Source organism: Hypanus sabinus, chromosome 3 (genome assembly GCF_030144855.1).
Source record: "Hypanus sabinus isolate sHypSab1 chromosome 3, sHypSab1.hap1, whole genome shotgun sequence".
In the NCBI taxonomy this organism is placed as follows: Eukaryota; Metazoa; Chordata; class Chondrichthyes; order Myliobatiformes; family Dasyatidae; genus Hypanus; species Hypanus sabinus.
The window spans coordinates 124,046,302-124,058,488 of NC_082708.1; the positions used below are offsets into that span (position 1 = coordinate 124,046,302).

The following is a 12,187-nucleotide window of genomic DNA, read 5'->3' on the forward strand; positions in this document are numbered from 1 at the left end:
GGTCTGAACAAGAACTGAACCTCTTGACCATGTCTGAATGCTTTTATGCATTGAGCTGCTGCCACGTGATTGGCTGATTAGATATCTGAATTAATAATCAGGTGTACCCAATAAAGTGACCAGTGAGTGTATGCCTGCATTAAGTTAATTTGTCACTTATCGGCTCTCAAAGATGGAGACAGGTGACAATGATGGAGCCAGAGTGGTGGTGGTCAAGAAGGGTCATGTGTGGAGGACCGGATCAAGAGGGCTCAGAGCTTTCTTCTTCAGTCCATAGGAGCAAACCTTTTCCGCCCATCACACAGAAAACTTAAATATTTAAACTTCATCCTTACCTTTGGAAATTCTCCTGACCCAGGATTTAACTCCCCGAATGTACTATCAGAAGTGGTGCTGACATGGCTTCACCTCATTTCACTGCTGGACCCAGTCTATACTGTATAACTAAGAGAGAACCTGCATCCTACCCGTAAATGCCCTGCTCACTTCAACTAGGATAGTCTGGTGTCATGTCAGGAAGGAAACATCTCCGCAGTTATCTCACACACTTACAGCTCCACAACATCACTGCCACTTTGCACCTTGTAGCATTGTGAGTTTCTTTAACAAATAGTACAAAGAACTAATTATTTACAGATATGTCTGTACATACCTTAAATTTAACTAAACACAAACTTCTTCAGTTTCTTAGTCTTTTTCTCTAATTGTTTGCCTTCTCTATTGCTGTTATACTAACATAATTACATCCATAACTCTGAACAGGGTTCAGTTTATGCGAACTTTAAGACAAGCAGAATTAATTCTAATTAATACATATAAGATTGGCTTTATTTGATAAATATACATTGAACCATTCAGTGAAATGTGTCATCTGCGTCAAATCAAATCAACGGGTAGAGTACGTACTGGGCAACTACAAGCGCTGCCATGCTTCCAACGGCAATGTAGCATGCCCACAGTTTATCAGCCCTAATCCGTACATCTTTGGGATGTGGTAGGAAACCGGAGCACATGGAGAAACCCAAGGAGAACATGCAAACTCTTTCCAGACAGTGATAGAAATTGATCACTGAAACTGTAATACTGTTATGCTGCACTGAAACTGTAATAGTGTTATGCTACCATGGCACATAAATAAATATCATTGGTAACAGTCCATAGTTGCAGAAGTTTGCCTATTAGCACTTCCAGTTTATGGTACTTGCTGTCTTGCATGTCGATCTTCTTTCTTCCTTTCTAATTCCTAAACAGTACTTCTCTTTTTCACTGCCTTCTTAACCTAGATGCTGCGAGTCCACTGTTATCCTTTATGAGGTGAGTAACTTGGTCTCTGACTCCTACAGAACACTCCACCTACAGCTGGGGTCACAACTCATTGAGATGACCCATAATCCACAGGTACTTCCATCTTTGTGTTGTGATTGAAGCAAATAAGCCCCAATTTCACTTGTTACTTCTTCTAAGTGAAGCTCTCTCACTGGGCTCTATATAAACCGGGTACTTTAGCTAAACTGGCCAACAGCCACATGACCCAGTGGTGAGAAGCCCACCTTTCATAAACAATACATGTCTAGGGTCAGTATGATTTGGGGTTCAACCAAACCAAAACATCGTGATGTTTCAATTAAAGAAATATTGACCTGAGTGAATATTGTGCAAGTGCTGCCCATGCACAATTGTCAGTCAGCAAGAAATAACAGATCGTACATCGCATTAAATTATAAAGAAAGCTTATTTATAAATTTCAGCTTTATGGAACAGTTAGTGGGAAAAAGAATGGAAAAGAAAAGACAGTTAAACCGGTCCAATGTGCACAATGGCCATTGAGCTTGTACTGGAGTTGTCTTTTACTCACGTGCTGGACCCACGGTTTGCGTGAAAGCACACACCACATTCCAAACTTCCCTCGACCTCAATCCTGATCAAACTGGTCCTCCCTCAGGAGTATTGGCCCTTCCACGTTGGAGCCATTCATCTGCACAAAGCAGAAGACAAAGATCCCAAACTAGACCACTGTCCTTCCGAATCATATTCCTAAGTTTTACAGCAGGGCTGCTAATCTCAGCCAAAGCCAAAATGTTCTACCAGCAGGACACGCCGCTTTTGCAGACAACTGCTGAGATGAAATACCTACAGTGTAGCAATACAAATCTTAACCAAGGCATTACACTCTCCCCCCACCAAAAATAGTCATGTCATCATTAAATGTGGAACTCATTAAACCATTACTAATTACACAGTATTCAAATAAATTTTGTGGTTTCCAGACCCCCAAACCATTTGTAAATGGCAATAATGTATCTCACTGTTGGGATAGACACAACAACCTGTTTTCCCGGTGCATCACACTATCTGGGGATTTCCTAACTCTCTGAGACCTCCTTATCTCATCTTCAGCTTCTCGAGCCTCAGCAACTCCTTGTGAACTTTCCTGTCTACTAGAGGATGCCTGCCCCATCTACCACTTGTAACTTCAGGTTCTCTGGTCCATGACTGAACTCAGCTTCCTTCAGTTTAAGCAGGCTCTGCCGAGCAGCTTCAGCCTCCACTGGTGCTAACCAATGAGGCCTCTCTTGGAAAGGGGTTTCCTCAGTCACTCTAATAGTGTGGAGCAATCAACATCAGACTCATCAGTAGAAAAGACATCTTCGCATTCCAGCATCTTTTCAGTTAGCCTCATTTTTTCATTCCTCAGGTATGGGTGAGTCACCCAAGTTGAATGAATTTGATGTTAGCTCCCTCGATCCAGGAAACTGTTTCTCTTCCATTTCCTCCGCAAAATTAGAGACTACCATCACAGGAAAAAGAGGGGCAATCGGCATCTCACGTCTGAGGGCAACAACTGTTCTTGAGGTGTTCCTGACAATCACTGTCAACCTGTTTGGGTAGACAGCCGAAGATTTATTCACTTCGGGTCTCACCAGCACTCCTGCAGGTAAATGTGACTCTTCCTCCTGATTATCAAGAGCATCCACCTGGCTGGCTGAGGTATTGGGCATTTTGGCAAATTCAGGGGTTCCTGTCAATATAGCTCATCCAGGACATAACTTGACAGGTTTTCCTTGTTTCTGCTCATCACCCTGCTTCATCATCCTTGTCCAACCAGCTCTGAACACATGGACAAGGTTTCCTCTCCTTGCATGCTCCTGCAAGCCTGTTTGTTCCCAGAAAGGTGGAAGCTTCACTCTTTTCAACCAGACCAACACTGGTGTGTCAATCGTCTCAGTTACTCCAGCATCTGCTTCTGAAAACTCCAGTTTCAATAATAAGCAACTACCTACAGGTACTCATCAGTACTGAGCCCCCACATCTCAAAGGCACCAAGTGGCATCATTGGTAAATGTGTCCAATACCGGTTGTGAAAGGTTCTGTAGAGTAAAGTAACCTGAGAACCTGTGTCAAGTACGGCTCTAACATAAGTACCTTCAATCCACGTGGATATATCAGAACTGGGTCCCACTAAGATGAGCAGTCAGAGCAAAGAGTAGGAGGGAGGGGAGGAACAAGTACAAGGCAATTGGTGATAGGTGAAACCAGGAGAGGGTGAGGGGGTGAAGTAAAGAACTAGGAAGTTGATTGGTGAAAGAGATGGGCTGGAGAATGGGGAATCTGATTGGAGAGGGTAGAACACCAAGGGAAGGGGGAGCAGCACCAGAGGTAGGTGTTGGGCAGGAAGAAGATAAGGTCGGAGAGGGAAACAGGAATGTTGAAACGAGATGTTCATACCATCAGGCTGGAGGCTTCTCAGTTGGAATATAAGGTGTTGCTCCTGAGTTTGGCCTCGTTGCAGCACTAGAGGAGGCCATGGACTGACATAAGACATCGGAGCAGGATTAGGTCATTCAGCTCAACAGGTCTGCTCCACCATTCCATCATGGCTGATCCTGGATCCCACTCAATCCCATACACTTACCTTCTCATCATATCCTTTGATGCCCTGACCGATAAGGAAACGATCAACTTACCCACAGACTTGACCTCCACCACAGACTGTGGCAGAGCATTCCATAGATTTACTACTCTCTGGCTAAAAGAAATTCCTCCTTACCTCTGTTCTACCTCTCAGTTTTGAGGCTGTGCCCTCTAGTTCTGGATACCCCCACCTAAGGAAGCATTCTCACTACATCCCCTCTATCTAGTCCTTTCGACATTGGATAGGTTTCAATGAGATTCCACCCCCCCCCCACTCCACATTCTCCTGAATTCCAGTGAGTACAGGCCCAGAGCTGCCAAACACTCCTCATATGTTCACCCCTCCATTCCCTGAATCATCCTCGTGAATCTCATGAGGTGTATAAGATGATGAGGGGTATTGATCATGTGGTTAGTCAGAGGCTTTTTCCAAGGGTTGAAGTGGCTGACATGAGAGGACACAGTTTTAAGGTGCTTGGAAGTAGGTACAGAGGAGATGTCAGGGGTAAGTTTTTTACTCAGAGAGTGGTGAGTGCGTGGAATGGGCTGCCGGCAACGGTGGTGGAAGCGGATACGACAGGGTCTTTTAAGAGACTCCTGGATAGGTTTATGGAGCTTAGAAAAATAGAGGGTTGTGGGTAAGCCTAGGTAATTTTTAAGGTAAGTACATGTTTGGCACAGCATTGTGGGCCAAAGGGCCTGTATTGTGCTGTAGGTTTTCTATGTTTCTATACCTTCAAGAATAGTTTTTTTCACTTTGGCATTTCCCTTGATACACTGACTGGACCACATCCTCTCCGAGACTCCAGCCCATTCCTTTACTGGGTCCCTCTGTAATTTTGCCTCTTTTACTCTTTGATTAACCACTGACTTACTCTTCGAAGATTTTCCTGCCCCTCACAGTCTCACTTGAAATGTCCATCTTCTCCGTAGTTGTAACAGACAATACTAGTCACCTCTCTAGTCAAGAGACCCTTTTCAGCAGCAGTCCTCTGCGTCTTAAGTCCTGCAGGTGGGTTGGGTTTCCCAATGGATGCATCGTGTTTAGCTGAAACATCAGCAGACATCCTTCGAAACAGTTCAGCTCAAAGGTTTTCCACCTCATTCCTCAAAAGCTGTAACTCCGTGGCATCACAGGTCAATTTAGCAGCAGAGGCTGCCACTGAAGACATCACTTGGCTTCTGAAAATGCCCTGCTTCTCAATGCTTTTCACCTCTCCAACCTCTCTGAGGAGCTCGGTAGAAGATGGAGGAGGGCACATCTTGTGGGTCATTTGAATATGCTGAGCAATCACGTCATGTGAATTTGTGCCTTTCACAAGTAATTTCTCTCAGACAATTAAATACCCCCTTTCCTCCCCACTGGGTGTGGGCTTGTCTCCAGAGAACACCCCAGCCGACGATAACTTTGGTATTTATCAGCCAGCGTTACAATAGCTGAAACCAGCACAGAATTTAAATCAACTGCTGAAGGAACCATTAAACCTTTCATATCAGACAGATCTTTTCCCTCACTTCGCAGAAATGAGAACAGCTTGTCTTTAAAGTCTTCACCCTCAGCTACCTTCCCCCCTTCTCTAAAGATATGGACTACTCATGGCCCCACCTCTCCAGGGTCTCCTAACGTATCAGGCAGCATGACATCAGTTACGTCACTACTAGTCTGGATTAATGCAACATCCTTACCAGCTGATTGGTCAAAACACCATTCAATCAGCGTAACTTTCACCCACACTTTTAGAAAACTAAGCACTCTAAGTAACAGTTCATTGGGACTTCAGATATCCATTTGGTACATGGAGCTTAGAAAAATAAAGGGCAATGTGAGGGAAATTCTAGGCAGTTTCTAGTGTAGGTTACATGGTCGGCACAACATTGTGGGCCAAAGGTCCTGTAATGTGCTGTAGATTTCTATGTTCTATGTTGAACTTGAGTAGAATAGCTCAGTTGTATGTGTAGCTGAAGAGCTGGGGCAGTGGTCAGGGATTCAGGTTCCTGCATCATTGGGATCATTTCTGGGTAAGGGTGACCTGTATGAGAGAGATGGGTTGCACCTGAACTGGAGGGAGATTTGCTAGTGCTACTCAGTAGGGTTTAGAGAGGCTGATGAGAGATCAAGGGATATGACTGTATCCCTTGTAGTTCTATGTTCACCCTGCTCAGAACACAAGCATTAGTTGTGAGTAATCTCTTTGAATCGCACCAAACCTTAATTGCTGCCGCCTCCATAATAAGCTACTTTAATCACTTTCCCAGACGCCAGTTTAAACACAGGCTTAAACACACAAACCTCTTAATCAATCCTAAAACAATATTCCGACAGCATCCAAAGTCCTGGACGAGCTCTTTCTTTCCTTTTCTTAACTATAACTTCTTATAGTTTTAGTTTGGTCTCTCTTGTGACTTGCGGTTTCTGTCAATTTCCTCTTCTTTTCCAGCTGCCTATTCAAACCGTCTTTTGGCTTTAGCCCTCTAAATTGTGTCTTCATCATTATATCTACTTTGGGAATTCTGCTCTCATTCAAGGTTTATGCTGTGTCTTAGGGGCTTTGGTTGTGTCTTCTACTCTGCCACTCGAGCTCCCACTGTATCAGTAAGTTCCCATTTTGTGTCACCTCAGCCTGGACCTTTATTAACGATGTCCCATTAGAACCTCGTCTGAAGCATGTATTTGTGTCAGAGCTTGCCAATTTTACCACACTTGTTTCAATTTTACCACCTCTAGTTTCAATTTAAAAAAAATTGTAGAGGAAATGTCTGCTTGAACTGTTGCAACACCCTGATAGATTCTCCATACCAAGTTTTAACTTTAAAGTGTTGATTAGCAATTTGCAGTTTATAAAAAGGATTCTAGTCAGGCAGCATCTAAACTGATAATGAGCCTGCTCATGTAATCAGAGCTTCAGTGTGTGTGTGTGTGTGTGGTAAGGTGCATTTTGGGAACAGTAACAATAATTCTATATGTATGCAAGCACATTTCCACACCCTACTCTCTCAGCATTGGAATGCCACAGGGGTGTAGTCTCTCTCCTCTCCTATTTTCTCTATACACCAATGACTATGTCTCCAGTGATCCATCAGTTAAACTGATGAAGTTTGCACACAAAACTGCTGTCATTACATTGATCACCCGAGGTGATGAATCCAAGTGCCACCAGGAAGTAAGCAAACTAGCGGCCTGCCACAATCATAATAATTTGCAGCTGAATGGCCTCAAAACCAAGGAGATGCACGTCGACTTTGGGAGAGATGTGTCTGCTCTGCCCCCATTCATCAGAAGCAAATCTGCAGTTCGCACCAGTTCAACATTCAGTTTCCTGAGCATCAGCTGTTTGCAGGAGTACACGAGGGAGAACCATGTCTCCTTCATTTAAGAAAAACGGCTGATAGATGATATACTTCTTGCTGTTCCATCTTCCCTAGAATATACTGGCAATTCTACACTGCCCTCTCACATCAGCCATTTCTGTCTGGTGTGGTGCAGCATCCTCTTACAATATACAAAACCCACAGCGAAATGTCAGGTTAGCAGAAAAAGTTATTGTCTGGTGTCTACTGGACTTGTACATGTCCAGGACAAAGAACCAAGCAGGAAAAATCACAGAGGACACTACCCACCCAGCATACTGCCTTTTTCAAAAACTCCCTTCTGGAAAGCACTAAAGGGCTATTAAAACAAAAACCACATCACTCTTCCACCAGGCAGTCAATACGATTATTTGTTCTGGTTAGCCCCCCACCTCCCTCTATTACCTCAATCTCTGAACTACACTGTAAACACTTTAAACCACTTTTTCTAATACTTACATTGGAAATACATCTGTACTGTGACCTACATATCCAAACAAAACTTTTGGTCTATAGAGCAGTCAACCCTTCCTATATTACTGTATTGAGCTGAATCATGGACCACCCACAGGAGACAACTGAAAGCCCTGGAACAATACTACCAAAGAACCTTATGAAAGATTTTTAACATCAGCTGGAAGAACAGATACACTAACACCAGTGTACTGGAAGAGGCCAATGTGAACAATGTTTTCACCATGGTAAAACAACTCCAACTCTGATGGATTGGCCATGTCATTCAGATGCCTAACTCAGGTCTCCACAAACAGATCCTTTACTCCCAATTGAAGGAAGGTCAGTGAGCCCTTGGTAGGCAAAGGAAAAGCTTCAAAGATAACAACAAAAGCAGCCTGAAGAAATTCAACATGGCATTTAAAAACTGGGAAGACATTGCACTAACAGATGCACCTGGAGCTTATCTGTTCAAGAGGGAGCTGCGCTACATGGGAGCAACCTCTGCAGTGCCGCACAGAACAAGCGGCAGCTGTGAAAGGAGAGACTGAACAACCAAAGGACCCAACTACTAACCACAACCACTACCTACTCATGTCCACACTGCACCAGAATATGCGGATCCTGGATCAGCCCTTAACAGCTACCTGAGAACCCACCAATAGACAACCCCTTTGGAGAACATAATACTCGACTCGAGTGACTGCACTCCTGCATGCTGGTGTTTATGTAATTATGTACATTTTATTTCATATCCTTACTTTAACTGCTAACTATTTTCATATAATTCTTTATTCTTACATTTGTTGAATGTTGATTTTTTGTTGTTGTATATCACGTCAACACACCACAGCAAATTACATACATGTAAATGTGTATGATGAATAAAATTGATACTTGATGTTTTAAGTGAGTTCTGGATAAGAATATATAAAGGTCCTCATGTAAAAGTGATACATTGGAGGAATCCAGTTACAACAGTAATGGCAGAAACTGGGGCAAGTAAATTGGGGTAAATGTTTGAGGGTAACTCCACTTCTAATATGTGGGAGTCGTTCAAAAGCTAGTTGATTAGAGTTCTGAACCAGTATGTTCCTGCAAGGATGAAAAATAAGGATGTCAAGGTTCAGGAAATTTGGATTATTAGATGAATTTTAAAGTTCATCAAAAAGATAAAACATACATATATAATTACTTGGAATGTGAATTGATTCAAGAAAGCAGGGGAAAACTTAAACAAGAAATTAAGAGGACTAAAAGGGGCCATTAATTACTTGACAAATAGGATGATGGAACTTTCTATGTACACTAGGAGCAAGAGGGTAGCGAGGGAAAGAGTAGATCCATTCCCAGAGAAGGGAGGGAATTTATGTAGGGAGGTAGGTGAAGTGATTGAGGTTCATCATTAATACTCAAGAAGGATATGAATGACTGTGAGATTTGTTGATAATACAGGGCAGGTCAGTATTAAGGCGATGGATATTTTGTTGTTGCTGTTTAACTGGAGACTGATGACTTGCAATCATTCCTCAATCACACTTTACTTACTTGTGCACAAGAACAGCATGGCCTCTGTCACCAAACTGTTATAAAGACTGAACAAAGAAATACCATTTTATACAGAAACTGACTACCAGATATGGATATTGACTAATTGGTTACCATGGGGATGTCCAAATTTCTTATTTGCATGATCAGTCACCTTACAGCACAATAATACAGATGTTAAAAGTCAAGCTACAAGCTAACAGCCAATGCTACTTTGAAGTTGTTAAAGTAACTATCCCCTAGTCAGTGTGTGCCTTGCATCCTTAGATTATCTCCATATGCCATATGTCTCCAGTCCACAGTTGTCCAAGGGAAAGCTTATGTTCTTCAAAGGCCTTTCTTCAAAGACCTCACTTGCCTGTGTTGACTACACACAATCTGTAAACTATTTATCAATATTTCCATGTTATCACAGAAACCAAATGCTGTAAGTTGGGAAATCTAAAATTAAATTTGTTGGAAATTTCAGAATATTTCTCATGAAAGGATTGTTGATCTGAAAAGCTTCATGGAGTCCGATATACTCAGTGTTTCTAGCATTTTTTAGACTTTATTCGAAATATCCAACATCTCATAAAGAAAAAAAGTCCAAAGGTGTTTGATCAGACAATATTAATCATCAGGAGATTTTGCTAGAGTTTAGAATAATGATGGGAGGGATCTCATTGAAACATAGTGAATACTGAAAGGCCTAGATAGAGTGGGCGTGGAGAGGAGGTTTCCTACAGTGGAGGACCCTAAGAGCAGAGGGCACAGCTCCCTTTAGAAGAGAGATGAGGAGAAATTTCTTTAGCCAGAGGGTGGTTATGATAGATAGATTGAATATATTTAAAGCTGTGGTTGATAAATTCTTGATTAGTAAGGGAGTCAGAAGTTACAGGGAGAAGGGAGGCGAATAGGGGTTGTGAGGGATAATCAGCCATGATCAAATGGCAGACTAGGCTTGATGGGTCAAATGGCCTAGTTCTACTCCAATGTCTCATGGTCTTATTAAGGGATGATAAAATTGTTTCTGGTAACTCTAGCCTTGATAAAGGGGGCTGTGATCGATACAGTTGCACAATAGCACAGATGCTGGAAAACTGTAGGGAAAAGAGAAGCGCTAATCAGGCTTTACAGACAGAAGTAGAGGCAATGTTACATCTCAGTGACTTCTACTAGATTGCTTATTGACCAGAGAATCGCCTAGCAGTTCAGTGTAGATTTTAAATGTATTTATAATAAATCACAATCCTGATTAAAATTACTGCTCTTTGTGGATTATGGATTTGTGGAACTCATCCAGTGAGAAACCCAGACAAGCTCTACTTAATGATAATTTACAAGCCACACCTTGTGGCTTATTCTACAGAAGTAGTTTGTTAGAGACTAGGAAGAGGTGTGTGGGCTTTCTTTTGTTCTAGAGGCATTATGTACATTATCTTCAATTTGACAGTCTAAGGCTGGAACTTATTAAATCCAACAATAGGCTGTTTATCTAAATTACCGGTAGTGATGCAAATGAAAATAAATTGAGTTATAAACAACTGCATCCAGTCCTGACAGACCCTGCATTGTAGAGAAGGGTATTAACATTAACTGAAAATGATTAGGATGCATACTTCAGTAACCCCTTTAGTCACAGTGACAGGAGGGCGTTCCAAATATTATCAAAATTTCAATGATTTTTTAAATAATTTTGTTAACTGTTAATTTTTTAAATAATTTGTGTTCTTTAGAAAGCACATATCAGAAATCAATTAAAAGTGCTATAAAATAATGAACATTCTTCCAGAGGTAGTTCCATAATTCAACTAGAAAAGGCAGATTGAATGGGCTTTGGCTTCTAAAAGATCATTGGAACATTTCAGTAAATCGGGAAATGGCAAATTAGTGGCACAAAATCTGTGCTTGGCATTGCTATTGATTTTTCCTCTACTCTTTCTTTTTCTTTATTTAAGTTGTTCAGTTAATAGAAGTACTAATGTTTCTATATGAACTATATCACAAAGTTCTTCACTAAGCATCTGAACTTTTGATTAACATTTTCTTGTTCTGATAAGCTCACATTTAATCATTCTCACTCATCACTGTATATTTGAGCACTGCAGTCCTTGAACAAAGAAGCCTCATGCTTGACGGTAAATGCTTAGGTTTTCAATTTTTTTTCTGAAACTAGGCATCTGCCAGTTGTTATGGTGCTTGCCTCAACCACTTCCTCTGGCAGGTCATTGCACATAGATATCACACTTTGTGTAAATAATTGTCGTCTAAGCTCCATAATGAATCTTTCCTTTCTCTAGTTCTTGATTCCCTAACTCTCAGAGAGTGAAAGACTGAGTGTTTTCACCCTATCAATGGCCCTGATGACTTTATACAGCTCTATACGATCCCTTCTCAGACTCCAAGACCCTAATAAAGCTCTTGCCTGTCCATCCTCTCCCTTTAACTCAGTCCCTCAGTCTCAGCAACATCATTGTAAACGTTTTCTTCACTCTTTCAAGTTTAATAACGTCTTTCCTATTATCAGGTGCCTAAAACTGAACACAATACTCCAAGGGCAGCTCAACTAGTGTCCTGTTGAACTGCATCATAATCTCCCAACATTTTTACTCAGTGAACTGACTTATGTCCAATGTCTTTCCTGAGGGGGTACTCCCACAATGTATGATGGAACGAGTTCCACAATTTAGACGCAGCAATGCCATATTCATATTTCCAACTCAGGATGGTGCAGAACTTGGAAAATGACCTGAAGGTGGTAGTATTTCCATATGCCCCTTGTCCTTGCTTTTCCCTATGGCGGAGGTTGTAGGTTTGACGGGTTTCCCAGGGTAGCCTGGACAAGTAACTGCAGACCGCAGCCACTGTGTGCCAGTGGTGGAAGGAGTGAATGATTTGGGTGGCAGATGGCACATCAATCAAGTCAGCTGCTTTGACCTGGATG

At 41.9% G+C, this 12,187-nt stretch overlaps 1 protein-coding gene across 4 annotated transcripts in view; it reads right to left on the reverse strand.

Annotated features, from left to right (window-relative positions):
* The window catches only part of LOC132391634 (short transient receptor potential channel 3-like), a 140,662-nt gene that overhangs the window by 98,188 nt on the left and 30,287 nt on the right, over positions 1-12,187 (reverse strand). The window contains exon 1 of one of the 4 annotated variants that reach the window (XM_059965078.1): positions 1,856-1,969. The exons of the other annotated variants lie outside the window; for them this stretch is intronic. The gene's annotated coding sequence lies outside the window, so the exon portion shown is untranslated. Of the gene's footprint in view, positions 1-1,855; positions 1,970-12,187 lie in introns of those variants that run through there. 4 annotated transcript variants of the gene reach the window in all.